The sequence below is a fragment of the Culex pipiens genome, chromosome 2, assembly GCF_016801865.2.
Source record: "Culex pipiens pallens isolate TS chromosome 2, TS_CPP_V2, whole genome shotgun sequence".
Taxonomy (NCBI): Eukaryota; Metazoa; Arthropoda; class Insecta; order Diptera; family Culicidae; genus Culex; species Culex pipiens.
The window spans coordinates 88,080,033-88,100,752 of NC_068938.1; the positions used below are offsets into that span (position 1 = coordinate 88,080,033).

The 20,720-nt window shown below is 35.3% G+C and overlaps 1 protein-coding gene across 1 annotated transcript in view; it reads right to left on the reverse strand.

Annotated features, from left to right (window-relative positions):
- Positions 1 to 20,720, reverse strand: part of LOC120422903 (leucine-rich repeat-containing G-protein coupled receptor 5A-like) — a 172,933-nt gene that overhangs the window by 145,399 nt on the left and 6,814 nt on the right. The window lies entirely within an intron of this gene.

A 20,720-nucleotide genomic window follows, 5' to 3' on the forward strand; every position in this document is an offset into this window, starting at 1 on the left:
CTGAAAAAGTGACATTACAACAGAAAAGTGGTAAAATTACACATTTCCAGAGGTAAAATTACACCTTTTTCTGACATAAAAGATGTACCCCTTCCCAGATGTAATATTACCATGATTTTTTTTCTGTGTATTTAACCGTTTTTTTTTTGCATAATGTTTTGAATGACTTCTGTCAAAACAGGATCAGAACAAGACAATAAGTCCACCGATTTCCAAATTTATTGCTCTGATATCTCCTGTACCTATAGGTTGACGGTTTGGTTCATGTTATTTCAAAATCAGATGTAATTTTATGTCTTATTTGACGCTCCAGTTATGTGCATCGAAAAGACAGAAAATTACACGATTTTTTCGAAGTGTGTATTCTGACTGTAATCATGATTGCCCCCAGATCGCGGTAGTAACTTATAGATAATTTGTAACACATGTTTTATATTTTATTTATAATCTGAAATATGACATTAACTGTTACAATTTTATCTGTTGCACTTCTTGTTTTTTAAACATTTTCAAAGATTTTTTTCCAGCTTTTCTAGTCTTAAACTTTTTTTATGTGAATCACATTGGATAGAAAAAAAACTGTAGTTATTTAAAATCCAAAGCACGACAAAGGACGAAAAAATCAATTTTCAATTTCTGTTAAGGTATCTAAACACAAAAAAAAATTCAGAATGTTACATCATTTATGATGTAACACTTCTTGATCTTTAGCTTAAAAATATATCAAATATAATAAAAACATAGATTTGATGACTGTTTCCAAAATTGATTTCGGGATCCCGGGTTTCCGAAAATATTTTTCCCGTTTTCTGTGAGATACAAAACCCGGGAAAATTGGGCACCTTGGTTAAAAAAAATCTCTCTTGACTAAAAAAATGCATTACAATGTTATATTTGTAATTTTCTCTATTTCTAGAGGGAAAGATGCACAGAAAAAAAATAATTTTGGAATGTTGAAAAATGATAGGTTGAATATTACCTCTTTTTTGAGTAATATAACATAAAAAATGTGTTAAAATGTGAACCTGATAAATATTCATCAAAAACTGATGAAAATTCATCATTTTCTGAGGTAAAATTAATCATTTTTTTTTTACACAAAATCTGTCACCATTTTCTGATGAATATTACCATAATTTTTTCTGTGTGTACTCATTCCCGGATTTTATATCATAATGGTGTTTTACTGTCTATATTGAGCCAGGTGCACACGAGAATGATATTTGAGAGGGGCGTAAGTTATTCAAATATTATCTCGATATTTTGATTATTCTGTACCTCGAAGCCGTTACTTCTTTTGGTACAAAGCGGTAAGAGAGAAATCTGTAGGAAATTTGACGAGCTTTCTGAAGAAAATACACTGCAACATAAAAAACACTATTTTTATGGGTTTAAAGGATATTATCATCGCATTATTATTCACGGTAAGAAATGTGTTGATTAAGGAAGTTGATTATTACCATTGAATAATATAATTTTACATAAAAGTTTGACTAAAAAAGTGACATTTTACCAGAAAAGTATAATTACACACTTTTAGAAGTAAAATTACACATTTTTTTTGACATAAATGATGTACCTCTTCTCAGATGTAATATTACCATGACTTTTTACTATGGGGCAAACTAACGGGAAAAATTACCAAAAACCTAAGCTTAACCTCATTTCTTTCCACAATAATTTTTCAAACCTTTGTATCTACAAAAGGTTTCAAAAGGTTCATTAAATATTTTTTCTATGGTTCAAGAAGGTACATAACATGCTTAAATTTTTCGTGATACTTTTTTTTCAACAGATAACTTCATTCTTTGACCACTTTTTTATACAACGTAAAAAAAACGAAACTATTGGCACTACGCCCCCCGGGGCATGGCCTTCCTCTAACGTGGGATTTCTGCTCCAGCGCCTCTGACGAGACAGGAGAAACCGGGACCGACGTTTTACTTCACCATCCGATAGAAGCTCAGTGGATAAGGCGGGAATCGAACCCGCGTCTCATAGCATCATCGGGATCGGCAGCCGAAGCCGCTACCCCTGCGCCACGAGACCCACCTATACAACGTATCGGCTTCGAAAAAATACAATATCCAAATAACAAGATATAAAAATAATTATATAGCTTACTCTGGTTAAAAAGGTAAACAACATTGGTTCATACGAGCTATGGGTACAAGTAGGTAATTAAAAAAACCTGTTTTACGCTGGAATTGCAAAACTTAAAAAAAAATCCGTCATTGTTCGTCTCGTTACAACAATGCTTATTAATCAAGTCATTTTCATAATTCACTTTAAAAAAAGAAAATCATAAGCATGATTAATTTACCCATCAAAACAACTCTGTGTTTTTCTACATTCCGATTATTACATCACTTTCTTCTTCCCCGTTCATTCATTGAAACTTATTCATCACTCGGAGCGCTCATTCATCGCAAGTATCCCATCAGGCAAATAGTGCTAGTAAAAGGCTTACCCAAGAAATATATATCCCCATTTATTGACAACTCAATTTGCGAGCGCCCCTAAGACCGTCTCCCTCGAAATGTGCCGAATCCATCCGCCCATCATTCATCCAAAATGGATGGGAGAATAACCCAGAAAATCGGCTCGAATTCGGAGAAAAGAGAAGAAAAACCATCACAAATAACAATAAACTACATCAAGCGCGTCGCGACGCCTCACCAAGAAAATAGTATAGAGGGGGAGGGGGCGGTTGCGGGTCACAAACGTCACGAAGTAGTGCGGCTAAGGTTTATTTCGGTCTCGTGGTTATTGGAGCACGAAAAGTGGTTTGGTTTGGTTCTACGGTTGACACGTTTCCGTTCTGGTAGGAGAGGGGGTTGTATGGAGATGTAGAGCACGGCGCTCCACAGTACTTGTTGAGGTACGTTCTTCTTGGTTGTCAACTTCCGCTTCTGTATTCAAACCGTTAAATTGTGTAACTTTTGGCTCTCCAATATTTTAGTAACAGTGATTAAGTTTGGTAAAAATATAACTTATGCATTTAGATTAACAAAATTTGTTACGTAGTTCCAAGATCACTCCGCAAACTCACAGTTTGCGTACACAGAGTACACACTCTGCGGAAGTGATCTTTGTTTGGCATGACATCTGCTCGTTTCAATCCGTCCCCCATGGAGAGCAGGCGGAAGCTTTTGTGCTTTGCTTATCGCTTCTCGGGGAAATGTTGGCGTTACCAAAATTTGGCATCCCTCCCACCACAAGATAAACCGCGCCATGAGGGGCACGTGATGAGTGACAACCACGAGCGTGATACTGTGAATTTTTTGGTCAGTTTTTGTCACAGTGTGGTTGAAGAAATGGGGTAAAAATTACTTGAAAGTTAATTTTGACATGCCCATTCAAAATAACTTACAAATTAAAAATTACTTTTCAGACAGATTCTATCAATTTTATAAAACATCTTATCTTCTTGGTATCTATCGTTTCGAAAATATCGTTTTTTTGGATCGTATATGACCTACCAGGCCTGATAAGTCCATCCAAAAAGTGGTACAGAGAGATCATAATAATGTGAAAGGGATTCAGGGACATTACTGAATAAGAACCATGTAAAAATTCTTGGTGAAATCGTGTGGTCACGGTGGTACGGTTGGAGTCACCCTTAAGACCCTTAAGATTCAGAACATACCAAAAGTGGTCCAGATTGTTCACAGGTATGCCAAAGGATGCCACTGAATATTAACGATTATCGGAATCGTGGTAGACTTCAAGATCTGTATTCCAAACCCAACAAAAAATGCAACTTTTAACTATTTCTTGTTACTACTCGCAAAACGAAATTGCTGATATCAAATTTGTAGCTCAACACAGCTCAGAAATTTAGATCCTGAAAAGGTAAAAAAACACGTACACATTTACTAGCTAGTATGATTCTTTATTATGGACTCCAATAAATATACCTGGTAAATAAACATTGAATTAAATAACAAGGTTTAACAGATTTTCTAAATACAACATAGTATAAATACGGTCGTACAACCAAATTTAAAATCTGGCCCAACGACCCCATCAAATCCCAGGCCATGCGGGGAGCCACTAACCCCGCGTCGTCACACGTAGCGCTTTGTTAACCCGGAAAATCCACCGGACTCCGGATGATGAAGCCTTTCTGTTGCCACTCGCGATGGCACCCCAAAGCAGGAAACTTTCTCGTCCATTCTCTGCTCCGGCCCACAATTTATGCGTGGGCTTTTTCAATTTTCCTCCAAAATCAAACCCAAAAGCGACTCGTCCTCCGCCAAACCCGGATGAGCAGAACGGGGGTGTGACATCCAGAACTCCGGCACGGGGGCCAAAAAAGCGAGAGATAAATGATTTTATGATGTTTGAAGGAAGCTTTCTTTTACGGTCCGTCCCACTTTTGGGTGGACTTGTACTCTTCGAGGGCGACGCATAGCTTCCGATGGGGTCCAAGTGGCAGTGCCAACGCTGCCTTGATGTCATGCTCAGTCATCGTCATCAGCTGGCTTAAATTCAGCAGTCCTTTATCCTGTAGCTGCCGGTGGATCCGCTGCAGGTCGTACAGCTCAAGGAACGCCCGCAGAGCCGATTCGACGGGGTCCTCTTCTGGAAGTGGAGTTGGTTGTGGGGCGTGGACGGGTTGCGGTCGCGTTTCAAGGCTGTTGACAATGGTTTGGTTGATTGATTGCTCCTTGATTAGTTCCGAAAATACCAAGTAGGAGCGGGCCGTGCTCTTGCTGGTGCTCGCCGACAGACCGTTGCTCTTGTGAACCAGTAATCCTAATAGATGGGAGTTTTCCCGTTGAACATCCGTCACGTCCGGACACTTTTCATCACTGGATCCTTCCTCGCCACTGTTCAGATCTTCCGTCCTCTCAACACCTTCCCGTTCCCCATACTCGTTCGATTCCTGCCTTCTAAAGCCGATATTCCCCTCCTGAACCACATCCTTCATCTTATCGTACCGTTCACCAGCCAGCTTCTTCAGCTTCAGCACACGCTTCGGATCCCTGCCCTCCAAAACCTTCACCATCCGCTCCAAAAACTCCACCACCTCATCCCACTCTCCGATCCGCGCCAACTCACAGGCCGTCCTCTGTCCCCCGTCCAACCCGTACAGATTAGCACCCTTCGCCACCAGCACCTTAACGCACTCCAAGTGACCCCTAGCGGCGGCCAGATGCAGTGCCGAGTTGCCAAAGCCATCCACCGCACACATCTTGGCCTTCCGCTTCAACAGTACCCGAACGGCTTCCACGTGACCCTCGCCGGCAGCACACAGCAACGGGGTCAGCCCGGACTCATCCTGAGCGTTCGCCTCCCAGCGATTCGCTTCCTGCAGGATCCGCAAGGTTCCTTCCCGGGCGGCCTTGTGGTACCGCTTGGCTTTCGTGATGATCCGCATCGCGCCACGAACTGCACCGCACTGAAACAGCTGGTTCTGGTCACGCAGTCAACCACGGGCCAATCGATATACATCCGCTTGATAAGAAGCGAGCAGAGCGGTGGGGCGTGCTGGACACTTGAGTTTGGCCAATAAACCGTATCAGACGGAGTGATAAGATAATCATTGCACTAGAGCTGCAATAAAGGGAAAATTCACGGCTAGATTGGCTGGGCTGATGAGTCGGTGTTTACGCTGTCGGGTAGTTAAATGTTTGTTACGTTGAAGAGTACAATTCATCGGGTCGAGATAGGCAAATTAAGGGAAAGCGGACAATTTCTTTGTATAATTTAATATTCTTCAAAAGATTACAAATATCATTGTGATGTTTCGTGCAAACGTTTTTAATTATTGACCTTGAATAACCAAAACTAGAACAATAACAAACACGTTTGGTTTGAATTTGATTGCATGAGTCCCAAGTTGCAATGAACAATGCAAAAAGTAGGCGCCCATGTCAAAGTGTCAAACTGCAACTGACTAAATTTCCCTTATGGCCTATCTACAATCACTTAGCTTAGAATAGTTAAGTAAAGTAAAACTTAGAAAATAAACACAACTTACGGCCGTCATCCACAATCAACTTAGAAAATTTGCTGGGCTGATATACGTTGCTATGCAGTTGTTTGTTTACCTTTGATATGGAAACGTCAACTTACCGTAGATTTTGAAATTTTCCAAACCATACGTCAAGTTTCTAATTTTATTCCTTTTAATTGTAGAAGATCAGATTCATTTCCATTGATTCAAACTCCTAAGCTAAGTGAAATTTTCTAAGTTAAGTGATTGTAGGGTACGTTATCCATTAGTGGACCCCTTTCCTATAGTGGACCCTCTGAAGGGTTTTTGATGAAAAATTCAATAAAATCACAATTTCAAGCGTGTTGTTGTCTACAAATCTTTTATTTGGCATGTTCGGCATCATTTAAAACAATGTTGACTGACATTGAATCGTCCTTTTCACCAAAATAAGTGTTTTGAGTTCGACATCTGAAATCAGCCATGGCCACTAGCATTTTCACAACAAAACTGCATTTATATTTTATGATTGAATTAACCATCCAATCATTTTTTGACTGATTATTTAATTTCAGCAAGTCGAAATAATGTAAGTTTAAGGATCTTTACTAAAATAAAGCGAAGAACTGCCATTTTCGAGCAAAAATTAGGGGGGTCCAATATAGGACAACGAAATCCAAACTTTTCCAAAAGTGGACCCCTGTTAATTTAACCTTCAAAAATGAAGAAAACTGTGTATTCAAGCAAAAGTTTCTCTAAAACATACAATAAATGCTTGTTGTTATCAACCTAAACGCATATTTTTTCAATTATGAGTATAAATATAGCTGTTTTCATGTTAAAAGTACCAAAAATGCTGAAGCCGTAAAAATTTATAATTAATCAAAACTATAGTTGATTGTACTTAACTGAAGCATCATAAATGCAGTTTGAAATGATATTTTATAATAATAAATCAATAACAACACATTTTTTTTAAATAAACATGCGTGATTTTATCAGCAACTGTAAACAAATCTATTATTTAGTTTCGGTCAACCATTTATGTAATTAATATGGAAAAATTTGCATCAAGATTACTTTTTTTAATTATTTTTATGTTTATAGTGGTTTTTGAAACGTTTTCTCTGATCTTTTTCGGAAATAAATGTTTTTAAATGTCTGTTAGGTTTTTTGTTGTTTAAAGCCAAATTTGTTAACAAAACATATTTGTTTATAATGAAAAGTGAGCAAAATCCATCTTTTATTCATTATATCTATCATTAGACCTACACCATGCATCAAAACATCAAATATCGGTTAAATTTGGTATAAAAATAACAGTTTGCCTATAGTGGACCCGGGTCCACAATCGGATTATGGACCCGGGTCCACTATAGGAAAAGGGGGTCCATAACAAGGCAAAATAACTTTTTTTTCAAATGGCTATTTTTCTGCTCCAAAACAAATAACTGATGAAACAAATGGTCAAAATTGTTCAAAAGACTTCAGATTTCATTGTTTTGTACAAAGGGTTATGAAAAAGTGCTTAAAATATTGAAAATTTGTGAAAAATGTGCATCGGCTCTACTAAAGGGTCCACTAATGGTTAAAATACCCTAGATAGGCCATTAGTCGCATTTGCAGACCTAGAAAAATTGCGTAGTCTGATCGAAACAACATTTCATATGAAGAGTGTCAATAAAGCATCAAATTTCTCTGTGAATTATGATTTCTAATTATTACCCAATCATATAATATCGTCACTATCATGCTAACTTGTCGCACGTGCGTTTTGGGACAAATTGAGTTAAGAACGCCATGTTGTGCAGTTCACAATGCCTAACAGAACCCCAAAATTCGATTTCATTAAAAAAAGTCTGTGTATTTTTGTCATTGTTTATATGGAAAAATTTCAATCTTGTCTATCTTGACACATCCTGAAAATGGATGTAAGTGCGACAAAGAGCAAAGAGATCTCAGGTCAGAACGCGTTTGACACAAATACTAGAGCTCGACTACCGTAAACATTTGTAATTATTACTAGAGTCCTACAACCAAATTTAACAAAACTTCAACATTAGAATGCGTATTTCTCGGAACGTCAAAATGCGATGTGCGACACTTTTTCATTTGACACTTTTTGTACCCCGCTGGTTTGACAAAGTCAAACTTAAATGTGACGAAATATCACTTTTTACACGGCGCTCACAGACACAAACGTTAGGTACTGTGTGTGAGCTCCGTGTGAAGAGGGTGTCATAATAAAAAGTGATCCTGTTTATTTGACAACAATTGTGTTTGAATATTATGCTTTTGAATCAAATCCCAAAAATTTTATCTCTGCAAAGAAACATTTCGAAATTGCAAAATATAGTCTAAAATTTAAAAATTTCAGTATCATGAGCTTTTTTGGGCAATTAAAAATCAATTACACATTAAGATTCATTCACATTTTCGTAGAATTAATCATCTAGTCTAGAGGAGGGCAAAAAAAGAGCGAGCCACAGTGGTCGGAAACGCAAATTTAGCAGGAATAATTTATTTCCACTTCAGGGATGCATTTTCGAGCTTCGGTGTCTAAGAAGCATTTGTTAAAAATGAAATTCTACATCTTTTGGTCAAAACGATATTAGGGTGGCCCAACAATTTCTAATATTTTCAAAAACTATCTTCGCTTCTAGATGAGATAGAGGTATACTTTCTTCGACAGTATTGTAGTACTAGCCATTTCAAACAACTTTGTCGAAGACACCAAATCTGTATCTCTTAATCTGATCATTCTACAGCATTTTATATGAAAATCAGTAGGGTGGCCCATCAAAAAAGTGTTTTTATTGCGTATCTTTTTTGTATTATTTTTGGCAATTTTGGTGTGTTCGGGACATATTTAGAACATAAAAATACGCGTCTTTTGAAACGTCAACGAAGTCGCTAGGTCATTTTGGTAAAAAGTTACAGCGTTTTTAAAGTTTTTAATAGGCCTTTTTCAAATGTTTGTATCTTTTCGAGGGGGACACAAAAAAATACGCTCCGCGGTGCATTTGAAAGCTCAAAACTTCTTCTTTAATATGAATATAACATCTCAAAAGGGTTTTTCTTAAACCCAAGTTACAGCGATTTAAAAATGGTCATTTTATGAGATTTTGTACCATGCTCTATGAGAAAATTTACATGAATATCGCATTAATCAGTATTAAAACTGCTCTTAGTGAGCTCAAATGCAGGTAAAATTGGTTTGTGGACAAACGTGGTCGAACCTAGTTTTTATGGCAACTAGGGTGGTCTTAGATGACCTAGGGTGGTTCATATTCGTTCACTCTTAAAAGATATGATTTTTTTTTTTGAATTCGCATAGAAAGAAAAATAAAAAAAACATTTAAACAAAATTCAAATACATAACTTGTTTTAAATAGTAAAGCACCTGAGGATATGATATCTGATTAGGGTGGCTCAAATTAATTAGAAAATAAAAAGATTTTATTCGTTAGAAATAGTAGTTTATGCAACAAGTTGCAAAAAGAGGATTTTTTCAGCACGAGTCGTACATTTATCCAACGAGGTTCACCGAGGTGGATAAATACGAAGAGTGCTGAAAAAATCAAGTTTTGCAACGAGTTCCATACAACATTTTTTGCAATTCCAAAAAACACACACTGAGTGAAATTTTATGTCAAATTTTCATTTTTTTTGTCAATAAATCTTTTAAATCAAAAAAAATGTTGAAAAGTGTTGCTTTTCGAACCAAGAGCTGAAAAGTTCAACTCTTCAGCACCCATTTGAGTGCTGAAAAGTAGAACTTTTAAGCATTTATTTTGAAAAGTGTTGCTATTCGATTCTGTTATTTTTGGTACAGAAAAGTAGGCTATTTCGTCGTTCAAGAATGACAGGAAAAGTAAGTAGTTTCACGACGGAATTGCAAAAATGTATTTTAACATATTATTATTCCTCTACGTTTTGGTACATCGTTTTTTATTTGTATTTTTTTAATAGGATAAAACTTCCCATGCATTTTCTTTGACAAAAGGAGTCATTTTGTATAATTTGTATGCCAATACGCGGATCCTTTTCCAATTTATATCTTTTTACCTAAAAATGCAAACAATGATAACGGTGCATTTAATCAAACAAATTTAGTACCAAGTTTTACAACAAAACCTGAACACTAGCCTAAAAGATGTTTCCTAACAAATAAAACAAATTTTCAGAAATAAAATAAGAGTTTTGGGAAATCAACTTTAATATCAATTTCTAAAGTGTGCATTTTTCCCTGAAACTATTTTAAGGGTTCAAATCATAACCTACAACTTTTTCAAGACGCTAAATCGATCAGAAAATGTATCATGTTTACGAATATTCACATTCCCATTTTGTATGGGCAAAATTGTATGAAGCAAATGACACCCTTATAACACAGTAAATGCATGGAAAGTTTTATTCTATTAAAAAAATACAAATTAAAGACGGGTTACCAAAACGTAGAGGAATAATAATATGTTAAAACACATTTTCTAACGAATAAAATCATTAATCTTTAATCTTTTTATTTTCTAATTAATTTGAGCCACCCTAATCAGATATCATATCCTCAGGTGCTTTACTATTTAAAACAAGTTATGTATTTGAATTTTGTTTAAATGTTTTTTTTTTATTTTTCTTTCTATGCGAATTCAAAAAAAAAATCATATCTTATAAGAGTGAACGAATATGAACCACCCTAGGTCATCTAAGACCACCCTAGTTGCCATAAAAACCAGGTTCGACCACGTTTGTCCACAAACCAATTTTACCTGCATTTGAGCTCACTAAGAGCAGTTTTAATACTGATTAATGCGATATTCATGTAAATTTTCTCATAGAGCATGGTACAAAATCTCATAAAATGACCATTTTTAAATCGCTGTAACTTGGGTTTAAGAAAAACCCTTTTGAGATGTTATATTCATATTAAAGAAGAAGTTTTGAGCTTTCAGATGCACCGCGGAGCGTATTTTTTTGTGTCCCCCTCGAAAAGATACAAACATTTGAAAAAGGCCTATTAAAAACTTTAAAAACGCTGTAACTTTTTACCAAAATGACCTAGCGACTTCGTTGACATTTCAAAAGACGCGTATTTTTATGCTCTAAATATGTCCCGAAGACACCAAAATTGCCAAAAATAATACAAAAAAAGATACGCAATAAAAACACTTTTTTGATGGGCCACCCTACTGCTTTTCATATAAAATGCTGTAGAATGATCAGATTAAGAGATACAGATTTGGTGTCTTCGACAAAGTTGTTTGAAATGGCTAGTACTACAATACTGTCGAAAAAAGTATACCTCTATCTCATCTAGAAGCGAAGATAGTTTTTGAAAATATTAAAAATTGTTAGGCCACCCTAATATCGTTTTGACCAAAAGATGTAGAATTTCATTTTTAACAAATGCTTCTTAGACACCGAAGCTCGAAAATGCATCCCTGAAGCGGAAATAAATTATTCCTGCTAAATTTGTGTTCCCGACCACTGTGCGAGCCGCTCAAAGAGCCGGTTCATCAAAAAGAGCGAACGAACCATGGCTCACAAAAAAAGAACCGCGGTTTTTTTAAACTCCAGTCTTTTGAAAGAATCGTTCCAAGATGGAATAATTTTTAAACGTGTTATAAATATAATTTATTGAATTTGCAACAAATTCTAGTGTCAAATTTGTTTTTGTGAATTGAAAATACAATTTCAAATATTTCAATGCTGATGAAAAAAATAATCTAAACATTGTCCCTTGGTGTACTTTTTCAAGTACTTTAAGAAAAAAATGGCAGGTTAAAAAGGTGTCCGAAGCAACTCTCACATCAATTGAAAGACTCATTGATGTCAATATGTCAATATTTGAAAACCACTTAATAGTTTTTAAGCTTATATTTACAGTTTTCAACTTTTTTTTATTCCAAAAGTAAATGATTTTCTAAACGAAACTTTTCATTGTACTGATCATACATTAAAGTATTACTCGAATACAAATTTGAGCATTTCAAATTGCTTAACTTGTAAATTATTACGAAACTTATAGATTTTGCCTCTTGACCGAATAAACTTCAGCGTTGTAGACTTTATCGAACAAACCAGAATGTAGAAAAGAGTTAACAGAATATTTTCTCTAATAAAAATATCAGCATTAGTCCAATTTCGGCAGAAATAAACGCAATTTTAAAATTAATAGCAATTACTCCAAAGTCCTAGATTTTAGTTTGGATGCCATTCAATTATTCGAACGTTTAGGTTCGAGTAGAAATGTTGACATAGAGACCGCCAAGTACTACGGCGTTCAAGGGCATCTTCTCGTTTTGAGTTGATTTGTTTCATATAATTTATACATTAGAAATATGCCATAGGTTTAAAATATGCCATAGGTTTAAAAATCACAACATTCTTTAAAAATATCCTTTTCACCCATATTTTGAAAAAGAGCGAAAGAGCCGTTCAAAAGAGCGGCTCTTTTTAATGAGCGAATGAAAATGAGCGTCTCCTAAAAAAGAGCGGTTTTGCCCACCTTTAATCTAGTTTGAATAGCTATTCAGTCAGACTCTACTCAGTTCTTTAATCCACTGACAAATTATATTAATCTGTCAATGAATTACTACCGTGCCATCACTTATCCTGTAGAAACCGCTGATAAACTCTCTAACGCCGTATCGAGTGTCTTCATGAAGACCCCGCATCGAATCTGTAAGCGAGCAGCTTAAGAACGAAATTTATTGAACCTACTTTTTTCTGTGATTATGGTAGAAGCGCACCGTTAAGCTACTTCTCCCCCCAGCCAGAGCTAAGAGATCCAGGAGTGCTTACTTGCGGGGAGGTATTAATTAAAGTGTCGGTATTATGCAGATGACATGGCAGCACTGTCGAACTGAAAACGATCGGTTTAATTAGTGTGGTCGATAACGATTGGCAGCTTGGATGAGGGGGAAAAAATCGAATCGATACTACCAATAGATTGTGGGTTATTCTGTTTTCATTTAGTCGAGAAAAATCACTGTTGATTGCTGTTGGAATTTGCGGTGATAAAATGTTTAACTTTATTGGCAATTAAAACAGGCAATTGCAGGCTAATTAAACCTTGCAAAATAAAGCATTTTTAATGCTCGGTATGATTCTGATTTACCTTCTGCCACCGACAAGTGCACATTTCCTTTTACTGATGGAAGGCCGGTAACGATGGGCGCACAATCGTCCTCCAAAAAGGCACATAATTCACGGGGTTTTCCTCACCAGTTCCAACTTCCATCGCCCAACGTTTAGAACTGGGACTTCCGGAAGTCAACGTAAAATGGTGGATCGGATAGTGTGTGTAATCTAAAGCGAAAATTATTACCCTCACACATAATTCTCCGCAAAAAAATAGAGGAAAAGTCATACTCCACCACGGAAATGCTCCCGGTGGAGCGCGATATGGAAGCAGTGCTGCCAGCATCACGCTGGAAGACATTTCCGGGCGATGATTACCACGTGGTGCGCGCGCTCTGCTGCGGTGATTATGATTATGAGCGAGTATTATGGCGGTGGAACAGATGTAATGGTGATTGCATAACTTTGGGAGAATGAGTGTTTTTTCATTGTCCTTAGATGTTTGTAACAAACTAAAAAGCAATAAATATGGTGGTTTATAGTTTAATTTCAAATATAATATTGCTTGGCTTTTCCTAATAATTTTCAAAGTTTTTTTTAAACATTACATGAAATTTCACCATAAATCATTTTTGAAGAAATTCAAACATCACTCAAAATGCTCTGTATTTAATAAAATTTTACCAATTATTGCACCAAAACGAATCAGCGTATGCCGGTTGTACCATTGTTGAAGGTCCTTAAAGAATGTTTGATCTTAACAAAATTTGTCTTAAAACTTATATTATTTTGTGAAGCGATTATTGACTTCCACTTGACTTGTTTATCATTAATTAATGATAATTTTTCATAACATTATAAGGAAAACACTAGCATTATAAATTTTATTAATTTCAGGATTTTCGAATCATTTACGCATTGATATTTTTTTTAAATTCAAGGGACAAAAACCCGCAACTCAAGCTCCAATTAAAAAAAAAATCATTACTTACACTTATATACAGGGTTGCCAGGTTGCCAGATAGGAGAAATATACCCTTTCTAATCAAACAACTAACTTCGTCATATGGAGAGTTTGATGCTCGATTAAAGCTCCAAAAATACTATTTAGGCTATAATCTTATTAGCAACAGCACCGCCTCGAGTAAGCACGCAAATGTATGCCACTTACTGGCCAAAGAGATCAAATTTAAAGCACCTTTGATCATAATTTCTATTTTGCGAGACCATTTCTCATCATTTTGGTGGCATACACAAGATCCGAGGTTAACTGACGATTTCAAAGCGCTTAAGATATGAAATTGCTTCCAACTACCGGCAACATGTTCTTTTGCACATTCTACTTGAAAAATAATCCCGAAACATGTAAATATTTAGCAAGCGCCATCCAAAAAACAAACACGCTAAGTCTTTTGACGTTTCAATTTTGACTACCCATTCCAATCGAAGGCTGAAGAAAACCGAGCGAAAAGCGAAGGCAAATAAAGAACAAAGGGTGGCCACCAACACCACCAACATGCTGGTGCAGCGCCTGTTGGAGTGAGCAAGTGCTGCCAGGAAACTTTCGCTATAAATGCTACTTTTCGAGAGTATTCACTTAAATGTTCATGAATTTTGGCAGTACTAAACAGATCCAAAAGAGCGCTGGAAGAAAAAAAAGAACTCAGCTGAAAATAGAAAAATGGGCGTGGCCCAATGCACTCGACTGATTAAAACGCATTTTTGAAATATTTTTTTTAATGCTTGTAAAAGGAATAGCATAACTTTCAATAAAAGTGAAAATAAACAGAAATGTTCACAAGGAGTTGCTCTACTTGTTGGTGCACTTGGTTTTAGTGAATTTCAAGGGCACATTTCCCCTAAACCCGAGAATGCCAGATTTTTCAAGTGTTAGCCAGAATAAAGATTCATCCTTTTTGTGTTAGATTTTGCCAGATAATTAAGTTTATGCCTATTTTCAACAACTTTATGAACGAATTTAATTGAAAATAATAAACTTCATATAATGTATTTTTTTCTTAAAAAGAACGTAAATTAACCCTTTCTTAGGTCATAAAAACAGTTGCCCACCTGAATTCTACAAAACTTTTGAATTATTTCATATCTTCCGTACCCTTCACCATTAAGAATTGTTTGATTTTCGTCTGCAAGATTTTTTCAGATTTTGATCGATCTTTGCCAAATTTTCAACATGATAACTCTGCTTAGGGTAGAGTAGTCATCAATGAGACACGGGGAACAATGATAAAATGGCTCTCAGTCGTAGTTTCAACCAATCAGGCTCATATTTGGGGGAAAGGTGTGTCTACTGGATACACGTCTGCCATTATAGTGGCTTTGGTTATGGACGCTTCCTTGAAAAGTTATTCATAAATGTTTGATTCTGGGATGTAAAAGTAAATTATGGACAAAAATTACTTTTTCGCTCGTAGGCTGCCATTAACACCAAAACTAATATTTCTTCAAATTTCTTTCGACGTTCCATAGGGATTGAGTTGGGCTACAATGTCCTTTCATTAGGTTTGGCCAAAATTTAGAATATACCCAGTATCCAGGACTGTCTCATTGTTCCCCACTCATTTCAGCTCATGGGTAACAATGAGACACTTTGATTTTTCTTCATTAAACTTTTCAAAATCTATGGAAATCTTTCAAAACATGAATTAAAAGTGATTTTTGGCATATTTATTGAGTTTTAACTTCATTTAACCAAAAATACACAGTTATTTGGTATAAATATACGGATTTTACAAAATTTAAATACTTTTTAGTATAGCTTTTGTTAATTAAAGTTTCATGTTGGCAAAATTGATCTAAAATGTTCAAGGCAAGTTACCTGCAATGGAACAATACAAAAACATGATGTTTTACTAGAAAAATCTTGATTTTCGTAGTGTGTCTCATTGTTCCCCAGCTGTCTCATTGTTCCTGTCAAGTGCGTCTACAATGAGACAGTTGAATAACTCTGGCTGTAGATGTCGGATCGTTCTCATATTTTGGTCAATGTTAGAACACATTAAAAGAAAGAAAATGCAACAAAAAGCTCATTAAAAAATGCTGATGAAAAAATGAGAAAAATCTTTGAAAGTTGAAAACCAAAAGTGTCTCATTGATGACTACCCTACCCTATACACAACAATTTTATTGATTCTTTGTATAAACAAGTTTTATCTCAGCAACGAAATGACCAATCCAATGTTTCAAATGCAAATTTATATCAAATTTGCTCAGACCATTATCAAATATTTGCAGAGATAAGCACTTAGTGGCACTTTCCAAATCAAGTAGGGTCTTTCTTTTAATGTGTTCTAGCATTGACCAACATATGAGACCGATCTAACGTCTACAGCCAGAGTTATTCAACTGTCTCATTGTAGATGCACTTGGCAGGAACAATAGAACAGGTGGGGAACAATGAGATACTCTACGAAAATCAATACTTTTCTAGTAAAAAATTATGTTTTTGTACTGTTCCATTGCAGGTGACTTGCCTTGAATATTTAAAAGCAATTTTGCCTACTTGAAACTTTAATTAACAAAATTTATACTAAAAAGTGTTAAAATGTTGAAAAAAATCATGTATATACAAAAAATAACTTTATATTTTTGGTTAAATGAAGTTAAAACTCAATAAATACAGTATGTAAAAAAAGTATTTACACCCCTTGGGCACTATGTACATATTGTGATGAAACATCTAAACAATTTAATGATGACAGAAACCTAGTACTACGTTTTGTTCAGAAACTCATGCCAGACATGTTGCTACAAAAAGCTCATGAAAAGATGATTTCTATAAAAAGTTATATAACAAATACTATTACGAAAATAAAAAAGGTGCAAAAAAAGTTTGTACACCTTTCGAAAAATTATCATAAATAATGTTATTTGTTGACAAATCACCATAAATCCAGTCTCCCAACTCCAAATAGGCATTTTTGACTGATTAAAAAAATAATTTGCATTGAATATAAAGTTTACTAACTACTTAGTATAAAAGTTTATATAACTCTGGAAATTCTATAGAAAACTTATCTTAACTTAATTTTGAAATCTTCTAATTCAACTAAATGTCAATATATTACCATAGAATTGCTAAATAAACATTTTGGAGTGAGTATAACACCGTTTTGGGGGTATTTGTATCGATAGAATAGATTTTTCGTTGGAATTTCGTACCAACCTGGAATTACGTCGTCGGAAAATCCGCCGGCATCTGAACCGGTCCACAATTCACAAGTCAACCTATGTGGCATCAGAAAGGGCATAAAATTTCCGATCTTTTGATACCCATACATCCAGGTTTTCTATAAAACCCACGTTTTTAAATACCTAAGCAAAAACGTTGTTATGGTTTCGTTTGAGCAACCTGTCAAAAATGTATGGAATTTCGTAATTTTTGTTCTCGTGGATCAAACTTACTTTTTGCCCAGGTATTTAAAAACGTAGGTTTTAAAGAAAACCTAGATGTTTGGGTATTAAAAGATCGGAAATTTTATGCCCTTTCCGATTCCACATAGGTTGACTTGTGAATTGTGGACCGGTTCGGATGCCGGCGGATTTTCCGACGACGTAATTCCGGGTTGTTACGAAATTCCAACGAAAAATCTATTCTAGCGATACAAATACCCCCAAAACGGTGTTATACCCACTCCCAAATGTTTATTTTGCAATTCTATGGTAATATATTGACATTTAGTTGAATTAGAAGATTTCAAAATTAAGTTAAGATAAGTTTTCTATAGAATTTCCAGAGTTATATAAACTTTTATACTAAGTAGTTAGTAAACTTTATATTCAATTCAAATTATTTTTTTTAATCAGTCAAGGATGCCTATTTGGAGTTGGGAGACTGGATTTATGGTGATTTGTCAACAAATAACATTATTTATGTAAATTTTTCGAAAGGTGTACAAACTTTTTTTGCACCTTTTTTATTTTCGTAATAGTATTTGTTATATAACTTTTTATAGAATTCATCTTTTCATGAGCTTTTTGTAGCAACATGTCTGGCATGAGTTTCTGAACAAAACGTAGTACTAGGTTCCTGTCAAACTTTAAATTTTTTACATGTTTCATCACAAAATGTGCATAGTGCCCAAGGGGTGTAATTACTTTTTTTACATACTGTATGCCAAAAATCATTTTAAATTCTTGTTTTGAAGGATTTCCCTAGATTTTGAAAAGTTTAATGAAAAAAAAAATCAATGTGTCTCATTGTTACCCATGAGCTGAAAAGAGTGGGGAACAATGAGACAGCCCTGGATTCACGCCCTATGAAATGACGAAAGAAATTTGGAGTTGTGATAGTTTTTGTGTTAATGGCAGCCTACGAGTGAAAAAATATTTTTTGTCCATAATTTACTTCTACACCACAGAATCAAACATTTATGAATAACTTTGCGAGGGAGCGTCCATAAAGATAGCCACTATTATGGCAGACGTGTATCCAGTAGACACACCTTTCCCCCAAATAAGAGCATTATTGGTTGAAACTACGATTTGTGCGAGCCATTTTATCATTGTTCCCCATATCTCATTGCACAGTGGTCCGAAACCGAAATCTAGCGTGACAAAATTGATAGCGGCCACACGTTAAGATTTAGAGCTTTGGTGTCTTCGGGACAAATGATCAGGGTCAATAGGGGCATCTTTTGGTATGGTGGGCATTAGGGTGGTCCCAATTTTGGGGTGGTTCAGAATTTTTATTTTGGCGGGATGACGAAATAACGCTTTTGTGTCTTCAGAAAAGTTGTAGAGAACACCATTCTGAGCAACTTTGCTGAAGAGCACAAAGCTCTATCTTCAAACGGGAAGTTTCAAGAGCTATTTTTGTAATACAGGTTGAAGTGTTTATGAAAAAATGAGTTTTTTGAATTTATCAACTCAGGCTTGTGTCGTAGCGAGTTGGTGTCTTCTAAACATTTATAAAGCTTATCAAAACACACATTTATCTTCCAAGAGAGTAAAAATCGAACCTTTAAAACGAAAGTTATAGCCAAAATACGACGAAAAAGACGCCATTTTGAAATGTGAATAACTCGAAAAGGTGGTGGAGTTTGACCTCGCTCTTAGAAGCATCTGAAAGTACACATTTTAGAGTACATTTGCTGAAAATATCTCGGGGGTCTTTTTTGTTTAACTTATTTAATCTCAATTTGAAAATGAGCATTTTTTAATCGTTTTTTGCCCATAACTTTTGATAGAATTGACCAAAATTCATTTTTCAAGAATAAAAATGTTCATTTTGACAAGCTCTACAATTGTCTACACGGGCTCAAAAATGTACAAAATGATCTAGTGGTTGTAAAAGAAGAAACAAGTTTTGGCTGAAATATTTCAGGAATCAACAAAATAATTAAATTTATTCCTGAAATATTTCAGCCAAAACTTGTTTCTTCTTTTACAATCACTAAATAATTTTGTACATTTTTGAGCCCTTTTAGACAATTGTAGAGCTTGTCAAAATGAACATTTTTATTCTTGAAAAATGAATTTTGGTCAATTCTATCAAAAGTTATGGGCAAAAAACGATTAAAAAATGCTCATTTTCAAATTGAGATTAAATAAGTTAAACAAAAAAGACCCCCGAGATATTTTCAGCAAATGTACTCTAAAATGTGTACTTTCAGATGCTTCTAAGAGCGAGGTCAAACTTCACCACCTTTTCGAGTTATTCACATTTCAAAATGGCGTCTTTTTCGTCGTATTTTGGCTATAACTTTCGTTTTAAAGGTCCGATTTTCACTCTCTTGGAAGATAAATGTGTGTTTTGATAAGCTCTACAAATGTCTAGAAGACACCAACTCGCTACGGCACAAGCCTGAGTTGATAAATTCAAAAAACTCATTTTTTTATAAACACTTCAACCTAAATTACAAAAATGGCTCTAGAAACTTCCCGTTTGAAGATAGAGCTTTGTGCTCTTCAGCAAAGTTGCTCAGAATGGTGTTCTCTACAACTTTTCTGAAGACACAAAAGCGTTATTTCGTCATCTCGCCAAAATAAAAATTCTGAACCACCCTAAAATTGGGACCACCCTAATGCCCACCATACCAAAAGATGCCCCTATTGACCCTGATCATTTGTCTCGAAGACACCAAAGCTCTAAATCTTAACGTGTGGCCGCTATCAATTTTGTCACGCTAGATTTCGGTTTCGGACCACTGTGCATTGATGAATACTCTACCCTAACGGGAAATGGCAACGTTTTTTTAGAATTACTTTTGATGAAAAATACAATTTTCAGAATTAAGACGACGCCATCAAATCAGTTGTCCAATTTTAGAAAAAATAGTTCCTTTGTCATCAAATATTTCAATATCTTTACGGTTTCGTAAAAAATCAGAAAAAATCAGAAATATAACAAAGTGGACCTCGGAGTTGTGATCAAGGACTAAAATTACTCCGAAGAGCAAAGTTTAATGAAAATCAAAGAGAACTCGTGGGAAGTGCTGTGTGAGTTGGATGAGAATGATCCCTGTTTTAAGTAAAAAATAAGTTTGAGGAGTTTTCAGATTAACTGGATTACACCAAGCAACAAAAAAGGTTTGTGCTTCAGGACGACTCATGTTGCAGCATGGGGATATTCTCTAGAATAACCTTCTTTTGGATGTTTTCAAAATTGTTTGATTCTGATTATTAAATCCCAAAACTGGCTACAGGTATCAGAAAAGTCCAAAACTCCGTTTAA